Raw genomic sequence first — 23,230 nt, forward strand, 5'->3', positions numbered from 1 at the left:
AAATGAATAGAAATTTTTTGTTTCTATTTTAAGGATTAAACTAACAGAGAGTTGCAACCCCATAAAATGACAATGGAGGCCACTGGTCTAAAACGATCATTATGATTGATTATGTATAATATTGATTTGTTGATATTTTGAATATAAAATAATAACTGTTTTTCCAACACTGCAGAGCTGCTTTTTGTAATTCAAACATTCGCAATTGGTGGACAAAACCCGAATCAGGACGATATCTACATCGAATAAGGCCATCGATCTTTTGTTTTTACGTAATAGATATTTTCAACGATATTGTTTTGAAGACATACTTTAAGTTTCAAATAAGGAAAAGATGAATCTATCGTTGCAAAGCTTTCAAATGAATAATTTTTAAATTATTATCTAGTTCTTTTTCCAAAATTTTGATATCTGTCTAAAGAAAATCTGAATCATTTTCTGCTTTTGGCAAATTCCTTGAAACTCATCAGATGTTTCATATGAAAATTATGCGTCTGACCGACGTTACTGACCAGTTCCTGTTTAAATAATTATATCAAACTTCATGTCCCGTTTATCAAATTACACGAGAATGGGAAGGATAAGAGGATTAACTTCAGAATCCCATATGGGAGTAGCTCAGATTTTACTGATCATGAGATGGAAAAATTCGGGTTTATTCTGAGATATAGAAGATATTATTGTTCATCAAAATTGTAGAAACGGTTCTTAAAAAATTATTCTAACGTTGACCTATACTAAATACTTCTCACTATTCGAACGAGGAAGACAGAGGTAAGTACAAGAGTATGCGAGATATCGATTATTAAACTCGTGATAGTCATGCTTTATCTCTAGAGTAATTTATAGAAAGAAAAAATTAAATTACATTCCCATATGTTCAACAACTACATTATTCAAGAGCAACCAAGTATTCCTCCTCATCTTTGAACCAGCGGATTAATTATGTAATTCTGAACGATCAAAACTGTATGTATGTCACTATAAGAAAAAAATAATATCCTGCTGAAGATAGAATTGTTTTAATGTTCAAATTAATTGATGGTAGATATTCTATACTTACTTCAATGGAAAATACAGCAAGTTGCAAATGGCTGTATACGGCTGTGGTGGTTGATAGTATCTGCGTCGTTTAAGTTCAGCAATTTTGAACCTAATTTTAAAGCAATGGATAATTTCAAAGAAAAATTTTATCAATTACTTGAAGTCTTATGATTTGACCGTTGACCAGGTGAATAATTGCAATGAATCTGCCCTAGATTTCAGAATGATTACCAAATAAACGATAACTTATTTGGAGGAAAAAAGGCGTCACATGAATCGAAGCTGAGAAAAACCGGATAATTTTCATGTTACAATTTTTCTGGTACTCATAAACATCCATTGACGATAATTCGAACATAGGGACATTCCGATTGCGCAACATTGCTTGTGGGGATGAAATTTCCTCTGGCGATTAAGGATTGTCCAACACCAACAGAATGATGAATCAGGGACAAATTCAAAACATAAAAGTAATGTATCGAGAAACAATAGAAATGTCAATCATCCTAAATTCAGAAATACTGGACTGGAAAAAAATAACATTCAACGATCTAGCAATTTAAATATTGGCAGCACGTCAACCACAATCACACAATCTTGGAAGCAATTTCATGTGGTCTAATCCTGATAATCAAATAGTGGTACCGAGCCTCGAAGAAAGAAGAATATTTCACACACAACTTTCCGACAGCCAAACTATCGGTATAGTGAATGATCCATCAGAAAATGATGAAGATACCGATGTTGGGAAAGATGAAGATGAAGAAAAAAAGGAGAATAGTGACAGTAATCAACCGGAAATAGCAGCTCTGAAAAACAGAATGCAATTCATACAAAACTTCAATTCAAAATTTGAATAATACGATAGAATGGGAAGAACGAAATAACTTAATTTAGCTACAATGTCTTTCACACAATGTCTTCGAGGAAACAAAAGAAATTGCTATGAGAAAAGCACTGCAACTATAATTTCGTTATATCATGTTATACTGTGTTGTTTTACGTGTTGATGTGATAAATATTGTAATAAATGTTTTATTATAAATTTAGCATGTTCCACGGGAAATAATGTTTAAACTATATTTATTGGAGAGAAAAAAATTTTGTTCGTTTAATAAAAATATCTGTTTAGTATATATCACGCTCCATTTTATCGTGACTGTATTATAATATGGACTTCTGCCAAGAACGTCAACTTTCTAGCTTTAATAGCTTCTGAAAGCATTTTTATTCGTCAATATTTGGATCTGAGCTCTGAGCACTGAGCCTAAAGTTATAAAATTGGTGTTTAACGGCATAGAGCCTAGCACAATGAACTTCCAGCCATTCAATATTGGAAAATATAATATATCAGTTTAATATTAAGATGCTCATGGCCGGAAAATGTTCAGGTTCCGTTTTTTTCTTATTTTCACTTATTTTTCGTCGGCCTATTCCCGTCACTTCAGTGCCAATCATCGTCATTAGAGAGACGACTCCACCTGTATCCTACCTATCAGACTCAACAACTCATGAGCCGGGGCAACGGCTTTACTTCCCTTCCGAAGTAAGATGTACCTAGAGATTTTCACTTCAAAAAATTCCAACGACGCTAGCTGGGATTGAACACAGACCGGTCGGATTATGAGCGCCGTTAGGTCCTTATGTTCAGTCTGAAATTTCGAGATTTCGAAGATCACCGTTACGTAACAAAATTCTATATTTATTCCAAAATAAATTCACGCGCCCCTAGATTTTGACCCCAGCTATATTTGACAATGTGGAAGATAGGTCAGAACCTCATCTATCGGATTCTATAGCAAATTCAAATTGGAACGTTTTTGCAGTTGAGTTATAAACTAAAGAGAAAGTTGATGAAGAGGAATCGATCAAGTCGCTTACACCCCATTCCTTCTGAGCCCCTCAAAGGTTTTCTTTTCAACACCGCTCGCTTTAAGTTCACACCGTATCCATGTTCCGTGTTGGTTTGTCTGCTTTGCTTCCTCTGTTGAGCTATATTTCTTCACACACACAGTTGGTATGGATGCAGCGCTGTTGTTTTCTATGCATTGCTCAGAACGAGCGAAGACCAAACGGGCACTAGAATTTGATGTGTGTGTAAAATAAGTGAATGAGTTTGGTACACATCGTACCAAGGGATAGCACGTGTTTGTTATGAACGCACGCTGATGAAAAATAAATTCATGTGCAGCGCAATGTATGTTTTCTGAAGACTACTCCAATCCTTCGGAAGAGCCTCAAGGAAGCAATCTAGGCCCATTGTTGTTCTCACTATTCATCAACGGAGTGTCCTTGCTACTTCCAACTGGATGCCGCTAATTCTACGCGGATGACGTGAAAATCTATCTGATAATCAGGAACGCTCTAGATTGCCATATGCTTCAGGATATGGCTGACAACTTTGAGGAATGCTGTTTGAGAAATATGATGTCGCTCAGCATCTCAAAACGCAGCACTATTTCGTTTCAACGGAAGCTCTAGCCAATCGTGTAATTGCTACTCTTTTTTCTGGCCAAGTCATGTCGCGAGTGAGCCACATCCGTAAACTTGGAGTGACACTTGATAATGCACTCAGTTTCCGACTGCACTTCAACGAAATTATCGCTAAAGCCAACCGGCACTTGGGATTTATTCTCAAAACTACGTGCGAATTCCGTGATCCAGCATCTGCGATCTATATACTGTTCGCTAGTTCGATCTACACTAGAGTTTAGCGCAGTTGTTTGGTATCCGTTTCATGCTAACTGGATTTTTAAAAATTGAGTCTATTCAGCGGAAATTTGTACGACGTGCTTTCCGGAATCATCCGTTGCGGGATCTACTAAACATGCCACCGTACGAGGCGCAACTGGATCGCGAAAATTTACAAAAAATTTGTAGATGTTATAGTTTTTGAGTTGCAACTTTTGTAAAAAATAATGAAAAAAACATAGGCCCTTTTCAAAAAGTCGTCAAATGGTTGATGTTTTTTCACTTCATTGCAATACAGCCTTCATTGCAATACAGCCATTCCATGCCCAACCGATATAGTGGTTCTCAGAGACTTTCGTCAGATGTGGTAATTTTGTTCTTTATCGCTGAACATTAGACCCGTGTTTTTATTATGTCGATAGGGCGCCCATTTTCATTTTAGGATAGTCCGCAAAATCAATTTTTTCCGTTTTCCACAAAAATGCTTTTTTCCAAAAACTCATCACTTTTGAACCGCTAAACCGATTTAGACGACTAGTCTCTTATTAAAAATCGAACTTAAAAAAAAATGGATCGTATTTTCGTAATTTTTTTATTGTAATATTTTTTTATTGTTTTCATAGCTTTTGACTAGAGGACGCTATATTTTTTATAATAATTCTTGAAAGCTGAGGCTGAAAGGAAAAAGCTGAAAGCTATCTCGATATCAGAGATGATATTTTTTTCGTTCTCGAGACATGATTTTAAAAAAAGTTAACCGGTGGTCTGAAAATCATTTTTGCCCTTATATACGAAAATAACATTTTGCAAAAATTCATAACATTTGAACTGCTGAACCGATCTAGATGATCGACATATTAAATTGAAGCCAATAAACTTCTTTGAAAAAATATCACACTTGCGGGAAGATAGGATTCTAGTCGCATAGGTCTAGTCTAGTCAAATAGGAAGTCCTCAAACATTTTTAATTTTAAAATAAAATAATTTTGCAAAATGATAACTCAAAAACGAAAAATAACACCGTTCTGATTTTCGGATATATTTTGTAAAACAAAACTCAGCTTTCCAGAAAAAATATAAAAAATAGAGCGTCCTCTATCTTTAACTTAGAAAACTATGAAAAACTAACTCAATCAATAATTACAAAAAACTAAAACTCATTTTTTTACAAAAATTATATTTTTTCATAGAAAACTAACTCATAAGCTTCAATTTGATATGTCGATTATTTGAATCGGTCCATTAGTTTGAAAGTTATGAATTTTGGTCGACTTTTTTGGCACATTTGATGACACGGGATTTACCTGTGGTTGAACTGTGGAGGCTTCCCAACCATTTTCGTACACCGACTGGGACAGTATGGCTCAATGCAACTCTATTGGCCGCGCCTGGAGTACGTTTGGGGGATTGTGTTACGGACGGTCAACCAATCCCTTGCGTAATAGCATAAATCTAGCTTCGGCCAGAACACAATATCTTCATCCTTATGTTGCTTTTTTTACAAAAGTAACTATTTGTATGTGTAACAACTTTCAATTTCGGATGCTGTCCAAGCAGTTAACCGGTGGTTGGAACCGATCCGATTGAATTTGTATGAATTCGTATTAGAATAATTGATTCCTTATACGGCTTTTCGCTTTGCAGCAAAGTTTTATGGAACGTATCTAGATCGTAAAGCAAACTGTTCCGAATATTAGATCGTCTCAGAAGAAGACGATATGGTTGTATGAAATATAGATTCACTTTTAAATGCGTCATTGCCAATTAAATTGTATTATTGTATTATTGTATTGTATTTTGCCCATTTTTCTGGCCCACTTTTCACTATGCCTAAGCATGTCGTTATTGTTGGTCACGGCGGTCGATTGACATTTGCTGGAACAGATAGCAAAATGAGACTCGATGTAAAATGCTCAGAGCTTTGACACATTTACTACTGTAATAAAATACACAACGGCATATAATCATTCGCGTTGGCTTAATGGAATTAATTGCCCCAATTGAATGCGCACAGCATGCACTTTGACAACACATTTTTCATACTGACAATGAGCTTGAACCAGTTCGATTTAATCAAAACGCTAGTTGATCACCCGATAACAGAGAAATGGCACAAAAAATACACTGAATTGCAGCCCAATCGCAGCTTTCGTTTAATATTTTTTCACAATTTGCGAATAAACGTGTTAATTTTTTCAGTACGGAAAATTAAAAAAATCATAATTGCCCCCCTTGAAAATTCCCTTTTTTCATTTCCCAAATGGTACCACACAAAGTCAATGCCGTCAACACGGGTTCTTATATAGCAAAAAACGACGCCACACCATACAGGGTATGCCAATAAAAAAAGTGAAAATGTTCCAATTTTGACTTTGGGTAATTTTGTTAATCTTCTGAGGTGCAGTGTACGTGTCTGTTTCTAGTTTCAAGCATTGCACAACAATATTGGCAGTGTTTCATTGTTATCTTGTGAAAATGTGCGATAAGCTGGTGATTACCATTCTCTTACTCGCCCCAACACTACAAGAGAGATTGAGAGGTTGTTAGATACTATTTGGTCATTATCTTCTACATCATGAATTCTCTACGGTATGGTATTAGGCACACGGACCAAAGTTGCACACAATGGATCACTCTCGGAAGAATATTAGCCAACTGCAAATTGTGAGTCCTTGGTTGCTCATGAACACATGAATCGAGCACCGAAATCATCCGTTGAAATGAGCGCATATCAAACATAAATATCTGCATCGACACATAAACTTACACACAAACAAATAAACTTAAACACAAACAATTAGAGAATCAAAACCTTAAAAATATTTGTTTACCATTTCCATGCGAAAGCAAAGTTTAAGTTAATACTTAACTTCACATCTCTCTTCACTTCACTTCTTTGTTTTTAAGAGGTTTTAAACTTTGCAGTTCATTTGTCTCTAACATTTCTCTTGTGTTTTGCTTTCGCACGCAAGCAAGCTCAGTACTATACTGCATATTTCGAGAATGCATTATGAAACTAACAACTTCACATGTCCGTTAAGAACGATAGCAAACCATAATCTGAAAAATTGCCGTTACGGCCGGATATTTATTATACTACTTCTAAAGGGTGTGTCACATCAAATTGCATCACGGAAAAAAAGCTGTAGAAATTCGCCCAGTAGATCGATCCTTTTGAAAATTTTAGACAGTAAAATAAAAACTATTAAACAACTTTTGGCATTTTCTTTTTATTCATACTTCGAGCCCAAGCCCTTATGCTCGCACCTTCCTCTTTACCCCGTCCATAAGGTTCTGTACAACGTCAGGTTGTAGTTTTTTTTGAACAGAAATCCATTTTCTCTTGAAGTCCGCCTCCGATTTGACAACTTTTGAGTTCTTCCGGAGGGCCTGCTTCATAATCGCCCAATATTTCTCTATTGGGCGAACCTCCGGCGCGTTGGGCGGGTTCATTTCCTTTGGCACGAAGGATACCCCGTTGGCTTCGTACCACTCCAACACGTCCTTTGAATAGTGGCACGAAGCGAGATCCGGCCAGAAGATGGTCGGGCCCTCGTGCTGCTTCAATAGTGGTAGTAAGCGCTTCTGTAGGCACTCCTTAAGGTAAACCTGCCCGTTTACCGTGCGGGTCATCACGAAGGGGGCGCTCCGCTTTCCGCAAGAGCAGATCGCTTGCCACATCATGTACTTTTTGACAAACTTGGATAGTTTCTGCTTGCGAATCTCCTCCGGAACGCTGAATTTGTCCTCTGCGGAGAAGAACAACAGGCCCGGCAGCTGACGAAAGTCCGCTTTGACGTAGGTTTCGTCGTCCATTACCAGGCAATGCGGCTTCGTCAGCATTTCGGTGTACAGCTTCCGGGCTCGCGTCTTTCCCACCATGTTTTGCCTTTCGTCGCGGTTAGGAGCCTTCTGAACCTTGTATGTACGAAGGCCCTCCCGCTGCTTGGTCCGCTGGACGAATGAACTTGACAAATTCAGCTTATTGGCGACATCCCGGACCGAACTTCTCGGATCACGTCTAAACTGCTTAACTACGCGCTTGTGATCTTTTTCACTGACGGAGCATCCATTTTAGCCGTTCTTCACCTTCCGGTCGATGGTTAGGTTCTCGAAGTATCGTTTTAGTACTCTGCTGACCGTGGATTGGACGATTCCCAGCATCTTACCGATGTCCCGATGTGACAACTCCGGATTCTCGAAATGAATGCACAGGATTAATTCACGACGCTCTTTTTCGTTCGACGACATTTTTCCAAATTTACGAAAAATTGACAGTGAGGCATGGCCTACGTGATCTATACACTCTTATTTAATTATAAGCGAAAGCTGAAGATATAATTCCTAAAAATTGAATTTCTACAGCGTTTTTTCCGTGATGCAATTTGATGTGACACACCCTTTATAACTTTTCTTCCCTCAGATGAATCTGATGTCGGATGGTAATCACGGATGCAAACGATCTATCAAGAAGAAGTCGATCAATAAGCCTTCGAAATCTTGCATTATTTCTTACATGTCCATTGTTTAGATTTTCAATTTTCCACCTGTTAGTCGCAGTCCTTCATCGAAATTCCAAGATTTGTTGCTCATCTATTAAACATTTCATAACAACCCTAGCCAACAGATGATCCACGATGCATGTGAACACATAGCTTCCAATACACGCAACGGATTCGCACCGAGCAGAAAAACGCTAGACCTCGCTTCGATCGATCTGCAAACAATTCACGCGTAGCACATGTTCTCGATTGGGAACCACCATTTGTGTGCGCGGGAAGAGACCTCGGAGATACGTAGTCGTGTTTACGTCTTTACGTCACTTATCTTCGCAATCGGTTTGGTGCAATGCCTACACACGCGAGATCCTGTGTTTTTTTACCTCTGCTCAAAAAGAGTTGTTTGGACCGGCGGCATATTGGCACGTTTCTGTGGAGAGAGCGTTGAACTCGATTCGATTCATCATGCCATCAAGTTATTTTGGACACTTTTCAGATAACACAAAATGTTTGATCGCTTAGTTAAACGTATAAACAATATGTGAAGACTCTGCCTATTAATAGTTTGTTAAAAATATTACAATGTCTGCAAAGCCTGTTGATTTGAGAGATAAGATAATTGCACAACCAATGTTTTTTTTTCTATTTTTTATAAAACGTGGCAGGTTAATTATAAAATTGCAAACGTAATCAAACTTAAGCTGGTGAATAAACGTTTTCGCTTCATTTTATGATGATTGTAGCGAATCATTATCCAAATCAGAGTGGTTTGCAATTATTTTCTTTAACGTCGGCACCTGATGGCTCGGTGTGCCGGGAAAAGCGAAATTTGCCCATCGTTTTCGGAAGTGCTCCTGTGGTGTTACGAAATATGGGTCGGAAGTCGAAAGTTTTAAAACCCACTTTGTAGCATACAGTTATGTTTATTTTTTGTTGCGCGTCTTTTTCTGTTCCGTTTGTTCGCATACGATACGTATGGAATGTATTGGAATACTACATCAAATGAAAGTCCAGAGTCTAAAAGATGCCATGTATCTACTAAGCCATCATTTGAACAGCCTTCAAATTCCTTCAAAATATTCCTTCAAAAAATTGAAAAAAGGTGAATTTCGCGTTTCAACGAGACATTAGAACGATTCCTAGATCTCGCTTCCAGCGATTATTATTTGTTTGGGCCATGCCTGCTCAAAATGGTCAACTATCGAAGCAGAGGAGTGTAAGCCAGTTACGGTGCGAACCAAACCCTTTCAAGGTTATTTTCTCGATTTTTCTTTTCTATCATTTCCTTCGCGTCGCACGCCAAGTAAAATTGAAATAAAAACTGATGAACTAGTTGGAATGAATTTTTGAATGAACACTAAGAAAGAATTCTTCCCCTTGATAATTCTTCCACGTGGTTTTCTAAACCTGTAAGAAGTAATCTGTTCTACGAATTTCTTCAAGCAAAATTTGGACACACAATGATACTGTTCTCTTTGTTGTTCTAATAATCTGAAAATATATGCTTCCGATTCTTTCCATTAGACAAATAGTAAACTGAACAACAGTTCGGTTGCGGTAGAAAATAAACCATGATATTCACGCATAACACGAAAACATTCAATATTTGAACACATGTTCAATCAAACAATCAGTCTGCATTCAGATATAGAAGACACAGAGGTTTAAAGCATTTTATCTATGACGCTACTAACATTCCATATATCTGTTCAAGTCTAAATAACTATCATGTTAAAACCGCTCGTTATTCAGATTCCTATAATCATTGTTGTAGGATCAGAATCTACTTGTGAAGGCTCATTTCAACGATCCAGAAGTGACGATTTTGACATTGGGCCCTGGAATACAAAAACACTTGTATGCCCTTGATTCAAAACATAAACTAAAAAGTAGAAGGGTCTGAGCCTAGGGGGACTATTCAGAACACTTGGTTATTTTAAGTGTAATTCTTTTCATTGTTCATGAATCTGTTAGTTTAATTCTTTTGAAACTCTAAATAGTATCCCAGAAAAGGGCCGTTTGTTGTATGTACTCATAACCTTCAAACGGTTTGTAACGAACAGAGAAAGACTATAAGCTTCTGGCAGAAAATTCAACTGTCTAACTGAAAATGATTAATTTATATCAGTGGGACACATAACAGGGTGGAATGGTAGATGAGGTATATGTGAATCGGTAAACAAAAAAAATATCTTCATTGATTACATTGAATATGAAATTTATGGGGAAGAATCGAAAAAACAAGTTGAGTATACTTACGATTTCGTGATATTTTGAGGTAAAATACACATGAAATCATGGAGTTGCTTTATTTTGAACCCATTAACGACCAAGCTGTAAAAATATTGGTGTAATTCTGATTGTAGGCCTTACAGAAACCCCAATCTTCAAGAATAATTTTTTTCTGTTCTTCCTTTTTCCGAAAAAAAGACAAAAAATTAAAAAAGCGCCAAACGAAAACATTGGCCAAAATCAACATTTTTGTTGCTGTAGGAGGTTCAATCCAATGGGTTTTTTTCTACATCACAATGTGTGATAAATCAAAGTAATATTGCAGAAAAGTAGAAAGAAGAAAAGTTTTTGTTAGGTTATGTGAGGTTATGTACTTTCCGCACATAGTTGTTTTAAACCGATTTTATGTCCAATAAAGTGATACAAATTTAAATGAAATTGGTAGAAGGTGGTAGCTAATAATAAGCTATCATTTGATGCCAAAACCTTACTTTATGGTTGCTTTCCAAAGCCATGAAAAATTATCGAAGTTACTGTTCGACTTTTCGAACGCTTGGCGTAAAACGGGTTAATGGATAGCTTTGGTATTGTGATATCTTTCCATTGTCTTATTCTTATTATTAGGCATCGGGAGCAGTAGCTTTTTCGGTGAAATAATGGTCGTTTGCAGACTATCACAATCAAGTCGTATTGGTTCTACTGCTCAATCCATCATAGACGGAATTGAGTAATTGAGAATTATGAATTGAAGAATATTAATATTTTATTTCGTTTCATTTTTGTGATGCGATGTAATGCCGATCTCAATAAGTTTTCGCATGATAATCGCTGCCTCCTCTTAATTATAGAAAGATCACTGTATGGGTGATCTGGAACTTTCCTCGTTGCTTTGATGTAATCTTGAATGAAGTTTGAATGATGTATGAAATCTTGCATCTGATTACTTTAACATCTTGCTAATTTATTAAATAGAACGAATCATTGCACGCAATTTTGTGTTACATACAACATTCATGGGAACGAAGTTGGAAGAAAGAATGCATAATACATGATTTACCTTCGCACCCGCTCGCAAATCATACCTCTCTTATTTGTTAAATTGCTCACTTGTTTTATTATGTTCACTGTTGATGTCTCAAGCGAAAAAAATGTATCGTCTAATGGTATATATTATAAGATATATCGTAAGAACGATTCTGCGTAATATGCATTTGAAAACTTTTAATAAACGTTACATTTTTCGTAGAGTGACCCCCCTATATAGAAATCAAAGACCTACGTCCTACGTCAAAAAACCTAAGGATATATTTCAGTTTTCCGCTCCGAACCGGTCATTCTTTTTCTAACCTGGAAGCAGTTCACAGGAAGGAGCGCTAGCATACCAGCAGCACGAATATCGGCAGCAGTGCCAGCAGCAGCAGCACATTCTGAACCGTCTGTTTCGCTCCTGTCACAACACATCATTACGATTTTGTATTCTGGCAAAATGGTGACCGTGAATTTAGTATAGAGCATTTCCATGTCAAATCAGCCGGCCGCTGACCCGACCTTCTCCGATTTTTTTGAATCTTTTTAAAACTACTTTTGAAATCTATTTTTTTTTTAACTACCTGAAATCACAATTTTCATTGTCATAAAACCAATTTAAATTACGACTGATTTTTCGAAAAGTGCCTGTTCAAAATCATTGTTTTTTTTCAAAAAATCGTAACTCAAAAAAGAATCTACATGCGATTCAGCATAAAACACTATATGTAATGTTTTATCCTAGGACTAACCGTTCTCGAGATATAATCAATTTAATATAATTAGAATAATGCTCGTGGAATATTCGAAAATGCATACTGCTGCTGAACATTACGACTGAGGATCCGATATTATAGACGGTTCATTATAGAAATTGGTTATATCACGAGAACGGTTAGTCCTAGGATTAAACGTTATAGATGGTTTTTCATGTTGAATCGCATGTTGATTTTTTATGTGACTTTTCTTAACATAATATTATAATTAGACATCTGGATTTTGAATTACGATTTTTTTTAACAAAGAATAGTGGCTTTGAATACTCCCTTTAAAAAAGCAGTCGTAATTTTAATCGGTCAAATGATAACGAAAATTGTGATTTTGTATAGTTTTCATCATAAGTACCAAGTTCCAAAAAAACGGAGAAGTTCGGGTCAAAATTTGCTGTTGTTCGGTCGATTTGACGGGGAATTGCTCATATGTTTTCTAAATTGTCTCGTATTCAACGATACAGCATATACAGTGATGGTGGTACCGGTGTAGAATCGCCTGTAGCTGCATTCAGTTTGTCTAATAGAGGAGATGCACTACGAGCATTGGCAGTAAGGACAGATATTTCGAGAACAAGAATGAACTCATTCCATGAAAACATGACACTTTTCAGGCCCATCTTTCACTAAAATGTTATTTCAATAAAATTCAATGCTACGGTTCGATGCATTCTATAGTTTCGTCTAAAGCAAATTCATTTTATTTTTTTTGCCGAGGGAGAGCTAATGTGAATTTAGGATTGGTTGTTAACTTATATTATTATTATTATTTCCGATCGATCATTCAGCTTTCACAAATTTTGCATTGTTTCTGAGTTTAAAGTGGCGTCAAAGTGCAACACAAGTCGATGAGAAGAAGGAATTTTCCAACAGTGAGAACTGTGTTCATCGGTTAAAAACTCAAGGTGAAAATTCGTTCCATTGCGATTGAACAACATAATCGATTTCAGATTTTCTGTTGCCGTTTTGCGAAAGGTGCTGCATTGCATAACTAGTAGACTATCTCTTGAAGTTCGTGGAGATGTAATTTTGCTAAGAGAAAACAGAAAAACGAAAAGTTGTTTGATTCGACAGTCTATCCGGTTTCGTCTCCGACATTACCAACTCGTGATACCAAAAGAAGTTAATGAACGGACTGGTTGCGAGCGAACCGTTTGGGAACGTATGAAGTGCAGCTGAACTAAAAACCCGTAGAAAGCAGATGGCTCTGGACGGAACAGATGAATAAAAAGAGAACGCTTGGAAAAAACTTTAAAAATAACGATATTGTCATTTACAAGCAAAATAAATGTGAAACGTGGCTTATTTTGTTAATGTAACCTCAATTTTAAATTCAAAATATGGATTTTCATCATCATTATAATTAAATTAGATTTTTGACAAAGCTTTAATTTCAAACTTAATGCATTTTTTCAATTCATTCGTAATATTTATATACTTTTTTATCCGAAAATAAATCCGAAGGAAGCTGAGACATGAATTGGTAACCAAATAATTTTCTAGTGTGCTCAGAAATATGAATGATATATTATATTTCAAATAAAAATATTACGTCCAACGTCCGATGTCGGACCTAACTAAAGGATCGTCTCCTATGTCTCAAACTAACCGAGCAATCGGTGGAACACAGGTTTGCTTGCGAGAGGCCGCCGGTTCTGTAGGCGGGTCAGCGATTTACTCGGATTACATCTCCTCGGTGGCATCGGGCCACCTCGGTTCCTCATCCTCGTTGGATGAGGACTTCGCCTCCGTTACATTACATCTAACCTTATTTTCTGAAAATGAATCTGCGAAGTCTCCCGCATCATATTCAAGTTTCCTCATTACAATTTTCATTTTATTGCGCCTTTTTGTTGCTCTCTCATGTTGTATTGATTTATTGGACCCAAAAAAAAATCCATACGATGTCAAAGGGGATCGAACCAAGGCCAGATGGAATGCGAGGTTGCTTAACACGAAAAACGTTATCCACAAAGCTACTGCTGTTGTTGCATATATGCGTGATAATATTACACCTCATTAGAAAATAAAGTTGGAAACTGTTTTCTAATAGTAAGAAGAAGAGCATAAACGAGAATCTATATCTTTCTCGGTCTGGGCCGTATATTTTGCAAACTACACGAAAAGCTTTAACACGTGCTTATTTTCAATGTGTCTCCTGTTTCGTTGGCTCAAATTGATCTCATCTTGATATAGCATGTATATTATACAAGTATTGAGGAGTAGCACATTTTCTGTTATTTTTAGGCTCATTTAATATAATAAATCAGGATGCCAAAACATGTGCTAAAAATAATTTTGGGTGTAGATGTTTAAACTTAGGTTTAAGAATGCTCTGTAAGATAATGGCGACTAAACAAACGAATGAAAAAAGGCAACCGATGGATAATTATTTCTGTGAGAACGGTTTTATCAATAAAGATTTTTATGAACATTTATGAACATCGATACAGGAAAGCCAAAGAATGACGAATTTCAATCTGATTTTTTTCAGTTTACAATTGAAAATAGAAAGTATTAATATTTAATGGTTCCGGGTTCTTTAGACTATTATAGATTTTACAAACTCATTGAAGTTCAATTCAGTTGATATTCGAAAACAATTGTCCTCAAAGTCCTACCAAAGTCCAAAGTAGGTTTCAGTCCGTGCCTCGGGGTACAGACCCTTCTACTTTTTACGAAATTTTTCTTGGTAATGAAGCCCGAACTTTCTCAAATGATGTTTGATAAAACTAGAATCATTTATAACATATGGTTCTGACATGTATATGAAAATAAAAATTCGACAAACAAATCTGCCTTGAACAATTCGTGAGTTTCTAATGTTTTATAGACTAATTATTTATTGATCAGATGCACACTCTGTGCAACTTCTATAAGACCAGCTGATAATCTTGCTGTTTTGTGTCACTGTAAACAAACAACACTTCAATTTATATTCTAGTGTATTGGTATTGGTAACTACCATACGCTACAGGATTTTCATATGTTTGTGTGTGCAAGCATTGAGCGTAAAAAAATGTTTCAAGTGTTAATGTTGTATATGATCAGCTACATTTTCCGTTGTTTTAGTTGTTTTGGTCAATAAATCGGAAAATGTCGAAGGGAAAAGTGCTAACGGAGAGAGAAAAAGGACAAATCGACGCATTCCATCAACAAAAGGCTGGTATTAGAGAAATTGCTCGTCGGGTGGGACGATCCCATCAAGTAATGCTCATTTATTTGGCGAATCTTCAAGGATTAGGTAAAAAGAAGAGAGCTCCACGTAAATGGGAGCTCTCTGACAGTAGAACCCCAATTATCCCCGAAATAGTCGGGCAATGTATCCGCGAATAACGAAAATCGCAGATAACACATTAAAGGACTAAAAATGAGGTGCGAACATGAAAAAAAAAAAAAGATATTTCAGCATGAAAACTATGTTTTATCAATACAGAAATCATTAAACTATCCATCTACACCCAAACTAGCGTTGGCAGAAAACATGTCATCTTTGGCAGAAATGATGCCATTTAATGTGCTGTTGCGTCTAATGCGCAAATAATGAGCTATTTTGAAAGCTTAAAATGGTTTGCATGTATGCGTGCAGACATCTCTTTCTGCTTTCTTTTCTCATTTTATTTGGGATTGTGCCAAAAAAAAGTCGATACAACGCGTCAATGGGGATCGAACCTATTGATTCGTTCTGAACAATTTGGTAAATAGTATGCCAACATAATGTTTCCAGATTATTAACTGAATTGGCAGGATTACCAATTATTGACATTAAAATCTTGTCTTGATTGTTTTGAATTTTTCATTGATAATACTTATTAATTTTGAAATGGTCTTATGAAAACTGGAAAGCTCAAATTATCATATATGTTTTCTATAAAGGGGACAAGAGGAAAGAGGAAACTCAATTGAGAATGAATTAAATTTTGTGTAAAGTTGTGTTATTTTTATTTATTTACATTAATTCTATTCAAACTCTTCCAAAATAGCATTGAACATTACAGAAAAAAAACAATTTCAGCACTGAAATTCCCAAAAAAAGCATGGTCGTATGAAACGAAATAACCAGCTGCTAACAATTACAATGTGATGCACTGTTTCACTTCTCGGTTCGATTATTTCTAATGTTTGTGATTCCAGGTGCTGGTCATTCACTTTTTGTTGTCAAGTTTCCGGTTAATCGAATGATTATTTTGGAAACGGTAGTTAAACATTTTGTCCAATGCCCATTTTATTAATGCATTTTGTTTATTTAAAAATGGTTTTGTCATTGTCATCCGGTGTGAGATAACTGAATAGGGGAATTTAATAGTATCCACACAAAGCAAATCTGGTACTATGCAGATATGCCATTGAAAACTCGTTCACTTGTATGTAAGTCAATCTTTATCAATTCATATCGAGTGAAATAATTTTATTCGTAAAAGAAAAAAGAGTTAAATTTTATATCATCCTCATAGAGCAAATGGTTATTTGTTCTCGTCAGAACACTTCGGACCATTCACCATATATAGCAGAAATGGCTCCAATTTCTTCAACGAATAGTACCTCCATCTCAAACGCAACCCCGATGCAATCTACAACCGTCGCCTCATAGTGACCGAACTAAATGATGATTAGTCGCAAGAATTCGCCTGTCCGTGGAGCACACTGGGCTAGTCGCTAAACCGTTCGCCAGAAGGCAATTAAGAGGTCTGAAATTAATTCTCTAATCTTTCTGAAGCGGCGGCGACTGCTTTCATATGAGCTAAACGCTTGGACCGATCGTGTTTGTTTTTTGTTGTTGCTGTTGCGAATAAATAACGAAAAAAAAGTGGGGAAACCATCATATGCTGAAGATGTGTTAGATGTGTGTAGCTGCGATAACAAGTGTAATTAGATACGACGGAAACGAATAGCGACGGAGATGATGGCGATAACGCATCGATGAGGACCAACGGTGAGAAAAAAAAAGATGGAACATTTTTTCGGCGCCACCGAGACTAAGCGACGATAATTATACGCAATGATTTTAACGCTATCATACTTTCGCTAGAATAGCCGACCAACCATTCCTGTGAATGGATACGAATAGAAAAAAAGTCAATCTTAGTATGAAAAGTCCATATCTTTAGAAAATCATTATCAATCGTAGGGACCGACGTTGATCGGTAATTCCATGACTCAAATTGTGAGACCATAAGCCTTGATTACTTCATCTTCAGCCAGGATAACTATTTCATTATTTCACGCGACTCATATAAACTACCAAATGTAAGTTAGACTCCAACATCTCATAAAATATATCAAGCGAATCTCTGAGTCATAACACATATTAACAATAATAATAAATACTGTTCATACTAATTGATTGATAAGCTAATCATCATGTTAGTATGTTCTCTTTTCCCTTTCCTCTAAGTCGTACCAATCTAATCTGTACTTACATTAATTAATATGAACGTTTTCAGCGAGCTCCCCCGGAGGACAACGAGATGTGATGCCAATCACCCCACCAAAAACACTTCAATGTCCTGATTAAAAACAGAATTTTGGTCACTATTTATTCGGACAGAAGCTAATCATAATTTTTCGAGGTCATCATTCACCAACCATTCAAAAATACTGCATCCGAATATTGATGATAATAATATGCAAAATTTACTCCTTTGTTTCGCACACTCGCCGCGTATGTTGTGCCACTTGCTCCAAGATTCTGACAGCTATACTTAGCATCACCACGTTTGGCGCCTAGTTTATGCGCCAAATGCTAAAATTAAAACCACTCCAACATTTAACTTTCATCTGCTATATTTCGGGTGGAAACGATTTTATAATAATTAACCTTTTTTCACTTCACTTCTGTCTCAATTCCACTGAAAAAAACACTGCCTCGGAAAGACCGTTTTCATCCTCTTTAGCATTTATCTTCTGCGGTTTCCTTTTCTGCACTGACGCGCTTGGAGTTGAACAGATTCGGAACGGAACGTGCGGAGAGTGCGGAAATGGTGGAACACCGGCAGATTTTCCAACTTTTCGCCTTAATCCCTTAATATTTCCCCCCGTTTTTTTTTCGGGATAAACGTCCACACGCTTCTGTCCACCTTGAATCGAGTGACAATTTTGCCAATATTATTACTGTGGGGTGAAAGACAACGGAAGCAAACGCACAGCGTTACGGTGGCACAATCGCGACTACGAATGACACAAGCAAATATCGAGAAACGCGTCCGATCGACTCGGAAGTTACCGTCCGACTGAAGTGATCGTACCGAACACGTTACTCTCGCGCGCGCGCATCTTCCACGCGCCCAGTTCCTGCGCTTGGACGGCTGCGATTGGAGAGCCGTTTTCGAAAATGCATTTTCCTCTAGGCGCAATGCGATCGCGAGAGCTGTCAGTTTTTCGCCAGAGATTGGGATTGGGGTTGGAAATGTAAGTTATCAGTGAAGAGAGAGAGCAACCGATGCTACTCTTTTCGAAATCAGCCCCTCTGCGAGAAACGAATGGAAGAGGAACGTCGTACTTGTTAAAGGTGAGAACGAATCGTGTGTTGACATCAATGTGCTTTTAATTGAGATCGTGATCTTGAAGATACGCGAGAATCTCTCGGCAGGTCGCGTGTTCGAGAATATCAGTACTCGATTTGCCGGTTGAGTTAAGGTACATGAGTGGGATACGACATGTTATGCGCGAATGGATAGTGTTGTTGCAGAATAGTTTTTTATCTGTGCAGTACATCATGTTTTCATTGCAGAAGTAATGGTGAATAGTAACGCGATGTTACAGATTTGAAGAATTTGTGATTCTGCGATTCAAGTAATTATAGAAATCTTAGATATCACGAATCAATTGTGTAGAAGACCCAAGTTGGCTATATGAAAGCTTCTTATGCATGCTCATGAATACCCCTCATTATCAAGAATGACAGCGAGTTCATACAATGTACCAAAAACAATCCTAAGAATCTGGAAAACATTTCCACGGTAATTTTTTCAGAACTCGGAATCATAAAATCACTTCTATCTAGGATTTTCTGAAAAATATTGTGCAGTAAAAAAACAGGAAGTGGGTTATATCTATGGTATAACCGCAAGGGTGACGTAGGACTATCGTTGATTTAGAGATCATTTGTTTGAAGTTGAATCTGAATTCATTCTGAATGAATGAATATTTGGGGGATTTCGAAAACGAGAGCGTTACGTTGGAGGCACAAGGTTTTATGCATCCAATATTGGATACGGAAATATCGTACTGATGGGGAAAAATAATTTTCAGAAGCTTTCCTGTTAATTGCGATTGATTGAAAAATCACAAAACCAAATGTATTTGATTGCAGTGTTATATGGATAGAAAACATTAGAATAAACTATTTCGCATCAATGTATTTTTCAATTCCCAGGGGAACTGGCAGAGTATTTTTCAGCAACGATTAATTCTTTTCAGATTTTCCTCGATACTCGAAGCCCACCAGTGGTTAATACTAACTCGATAACCACCTGTTAGTAGCATTTGATTGAAAAATATTTGGTCGCAGTGTTACATGGTTAGAAAACATTAAAATAAACTCTTTCGCATGAATGTATTTTTCAATTCCCAGGGAACTGGAAGATTATTTTTCAGCAACGATTAGATCTTCCCGAAATTTTCTCGATGCTGAATAGCGTCCAAACGAATATATTCCTTTCAGTTTGGTCTGTAAAAAACTTTTCTGAACTCTTATCCATCAAATTTGAAGCCCTGAAAAGGACAGTTGATTTTATGCTAAGCTAATAACACGCTCTCCTCGGATACGATGGGCCAGCTGGATGTCCTTGGGCATAATGTGACGCCCTTTGCGTGGATAGCACACAAATTGTTATTTTCGAATAGGCCTCCTGCAGCATCATAACCGCGGAACTTTGGAAGCGCAAATCGGTTTTGAAGTCCTGAGCAATTCCACGAATCAAATGCTGCAAAGGTAGATTGCGGATCAGCAATTCGGTCGACTTCTGATAGCGACGAATTTCACGCAAAGATCCCGGTCGATAGCGATGTGGTCACACTCCCCGCGGCTGGTGCACTTATCCGAGCTGCTTTCGTGGTGCCTTACTACCGAAAGACCAACGAGCTGTGTGCTTGGTCCCACACAAACGAGTCCTCACGGTGCGAGATAGAGTAAGAAATGAACGAAAGCAAAGGAAGCGTCATTTTATAAACCATAAAAGTATAAAATGTAAACCCCACCCTTATTATATCCGTAGCTTACTCTGAGAGAGAAACGAATAACATCGAAGTAAGTATACAGTAAGCTTATATAATAAAGAGGGTGGGGTTTACATTCTGGACTTTTATGGCTTATAATAAGATGCTTCCTTTGCTTTCGTTCATCACATTCTTTGTGTGGACACCGACTGGACAACATCGTTGCTGGACCAGCTGGGCGGCGAGGGATCGAGTGCCTTTCTCAAGGTAAGAGCGCTGGAGTAGAGTAATAGAGTAGAGTAGAGTTTTCAAAGGGCCTTTCTCAAGGCTAGAGACGAATGAACTGCAAAAGTTTAAAGTCTCTGTAATACAAGACCTTCCTTCCTTACGTTCATTTCTTACTCTACTCTCTAGAGGTGTGCAAATCAGCTCATCATGATGAACAGCTCTGATCATATCAGCTCATCTAAATGAGCTGTTCTTTATGAACAGCTCTTCAGCTCAGTTGTCAGTGCCGACTTTCAATTTGGGTCCCAAACTCGATAGCCACGAAGCCAGTTTGAAAATGTTAAAATTCAAATGAAATTTTTCACACCATATTAATAATTACTTGAAACACGTATTCCAGACTATTATTTACAACAGACTCGGCGAGTACAACATTTCCGACATTTTTACTGAGGCTTTACATTACAATAGAAAGTTTTCTTCAAAAAAAAAAAATCTTATGAGATTTTTGCACCGCCTGCAAACAAAGTGTTTTTCATTGAAATAGAATACTCATTTGATACACAGAAGTTAATTTTCATTAATAATTTGAATTTTAAAAACGTGTTCATTCTGCCCGAGAGCCAATTATTATTTTTGGCGCCCCCTAAACTGGTAAACAAAGCTCAATGCCGTCAACGCGAATATAACAGTTGAAAAGACGAGGGACAAATGAAACTAAACTGATGTCTTAACACGAAGAGTGAGAGACGGTCAGTTCATTTGAATCTTACAGCTCACACACTCTCTTCAATTCTACAGCTCTTTTCTCTCCTTCATCATCATCAAAGTGAGCTGAAGAGCTGTTTGATTTTTTTTGCGAGCTGTTCGCGTCAACTCACTTCAAAGAGTCGATTCTTCGGAACAGCTCATTAGCGGATGGCATATCTCTACTACTCTCGCACCGTGAGGACTCGTTTGTGTGGGACCAAGCACACAGCTCGTTAGTCTTTCGGTGGTAAGGCACCACGAAAGCAGCTCGGATAAGTGCACCAGCTACTGGGAGTGTGACCACATCGCTATCAACCGGGAACTTTGCGTGAAATTCGTCGCTATCAGAAGTCGACCGAATTGCTGATCCGCAATCTACCTTTGCAGCATTTGATTCGTGGAATTGCTCAGGACTTCAAAACCGACTTGCGCTTCCAAAGTTCCGCGGTTATGACACTGCAGGAGGCCTATTCGAAGATACCAATTTGTGTGCTATCCATGCAAAACGCGTCACATCATGCCCAACGACATCCAGCTGGCCTATCGTATCCGTGGAGAGCGTGCTATATTAGCTTAGCATATAATCAAGGGCTCTTTTCAGGGCTCCAAATTTGATGGATAAGAGTTCAGAAAAGTTTTTTGCAGGCCGAACTGAAATGAGCATTTAGCGAAAATCGTGGTGTCAATGATAATTCGATACCGATAGGATACCGATGGATATGGATTTGATAATGAAGAATATGAAATACATGACATTATGTAGTGAATATTTCCCCATATCGAAGAAATCACTTTGATGAAACTGCATTATAAAATTATTTGTGTACGAATGCCGCAATCGATAGTCGACTCTAATTTGCGCTGGGTAATTTACTCGGAGGACTCGATTCCTCCTTTGAGCAATAATAATCTCTTTCTGGCAAAACGAAGTGGTATGAATCACATTATTCGAAAGATAAAATGAAGATGTTTTCTGCCAATTTTCTTCAACCTCCAAACATCTCTTTCTCCCGTTTGTCGTTTATGCGTTCGCTAATCCTTTCTCACATCACACATTTCTCATTTGAGAAATGGTTGAGTAAACATCGTTTGCCAGTGCGCGTAGAGCGGGAATTCCTCAAGATTCATTGCACCTCTAATAAATTGCCGAAAGACGTGGTCTTACTTTGATTGCACTTGATTGAAAAATCCAAAACGAAATGTATTTGGTCGCAGCATTATATGAGTAGGAAGCAAATAATTACTCGAAAATTACATGATTTTGGCGATGTGAAAATTTTTCCGTTTTTCATGTTATGCATCCAATATTGGATACGAAAATTATCTGCTGATGGGGAAAATAATAGAAGCTTTCCTGTCAATTGCGATTGATTGAAAAATCACAAAACTAAATGTATTTGGTTGCAGTGTTGTATAGATAGAAAACATTAAATAAACTCTTTCGCATGAATGTATTTTTCAATTCCCAGGGGAACTGGTAGATTATTTTTCAGCAACGATGATAGCAACGAGAGTTCCGCGCGTGTATGTGTGTGTGTGGCGGCTGCTCCGATGTTTCATGCGGAACCGTGGCATCAGTCTCCTCCTGACGCTTTCATGATAAACGAAATTAGCTTCACAACAACAGCGACAACATGCTCCAATCGCTGTTCCATCATAACTGAGTGGGTTTACGAGCGGCGCTCGCTTATATACCGATTGGTGATTTCAATAGCCTGTTTTGAAAGCAATTTTAAGGCTATTGAAACAAGTTTTTGGATGAAAAAGTAACAAGTATACAACGCGTAGACATTTTATCTTTCGGATGAAGTGTTTATCATACCATTTCGTTCA

General features: G+C 37.3%; 1 protein-coding gene across 2 annotated transcripts in view; it reads right to left on the minus strand.

Moving 5' to 3' along the window:
- The window catches only part of LOC129769866 (uncharacterized), a 142,250-nt gene extending 123,743 nt beyond the window's left edge, over positions 1 to 18,507 (minus strand). Inside the window, exons 1-2 of one of the 2 annotated variants that reach the window (XM_055772371.1) lie at positions 17,849 to 18,507; positions 17,683 to 17,769 (exon numbers count right to left, since the gene is read on the minus strand). The gene's annotated coding sequence lies outside the window, so the exon portion shown is untranslated. Of the gene's footprint in view, positions 1 to 17,682 lie in introns of both variants that reach the window. The other variant, XM_055772370.1, reaches the window with a different exon arrangement.
- Positions 18,508 to 23,230: the final 4,723 nt, after the last annotated feature.

The sequence above is a fragment of the Toxorhynchites rutilus genome, chromosome 2 (genome assembly GCF_029784135.1).
Source record: "Toxorhynchites rutilus septentrionalis strain SRP chromosome 2, ASM2978413v1, whole genome shotgun sequence".
Taxonomy (NCBI): domain Eukaryota; kingdom Metazoa; phylum Arthropoda; class Insecta; order Diptera; family Culicidae; genus Toxorhynchites; species Toxorhynchites rutilus.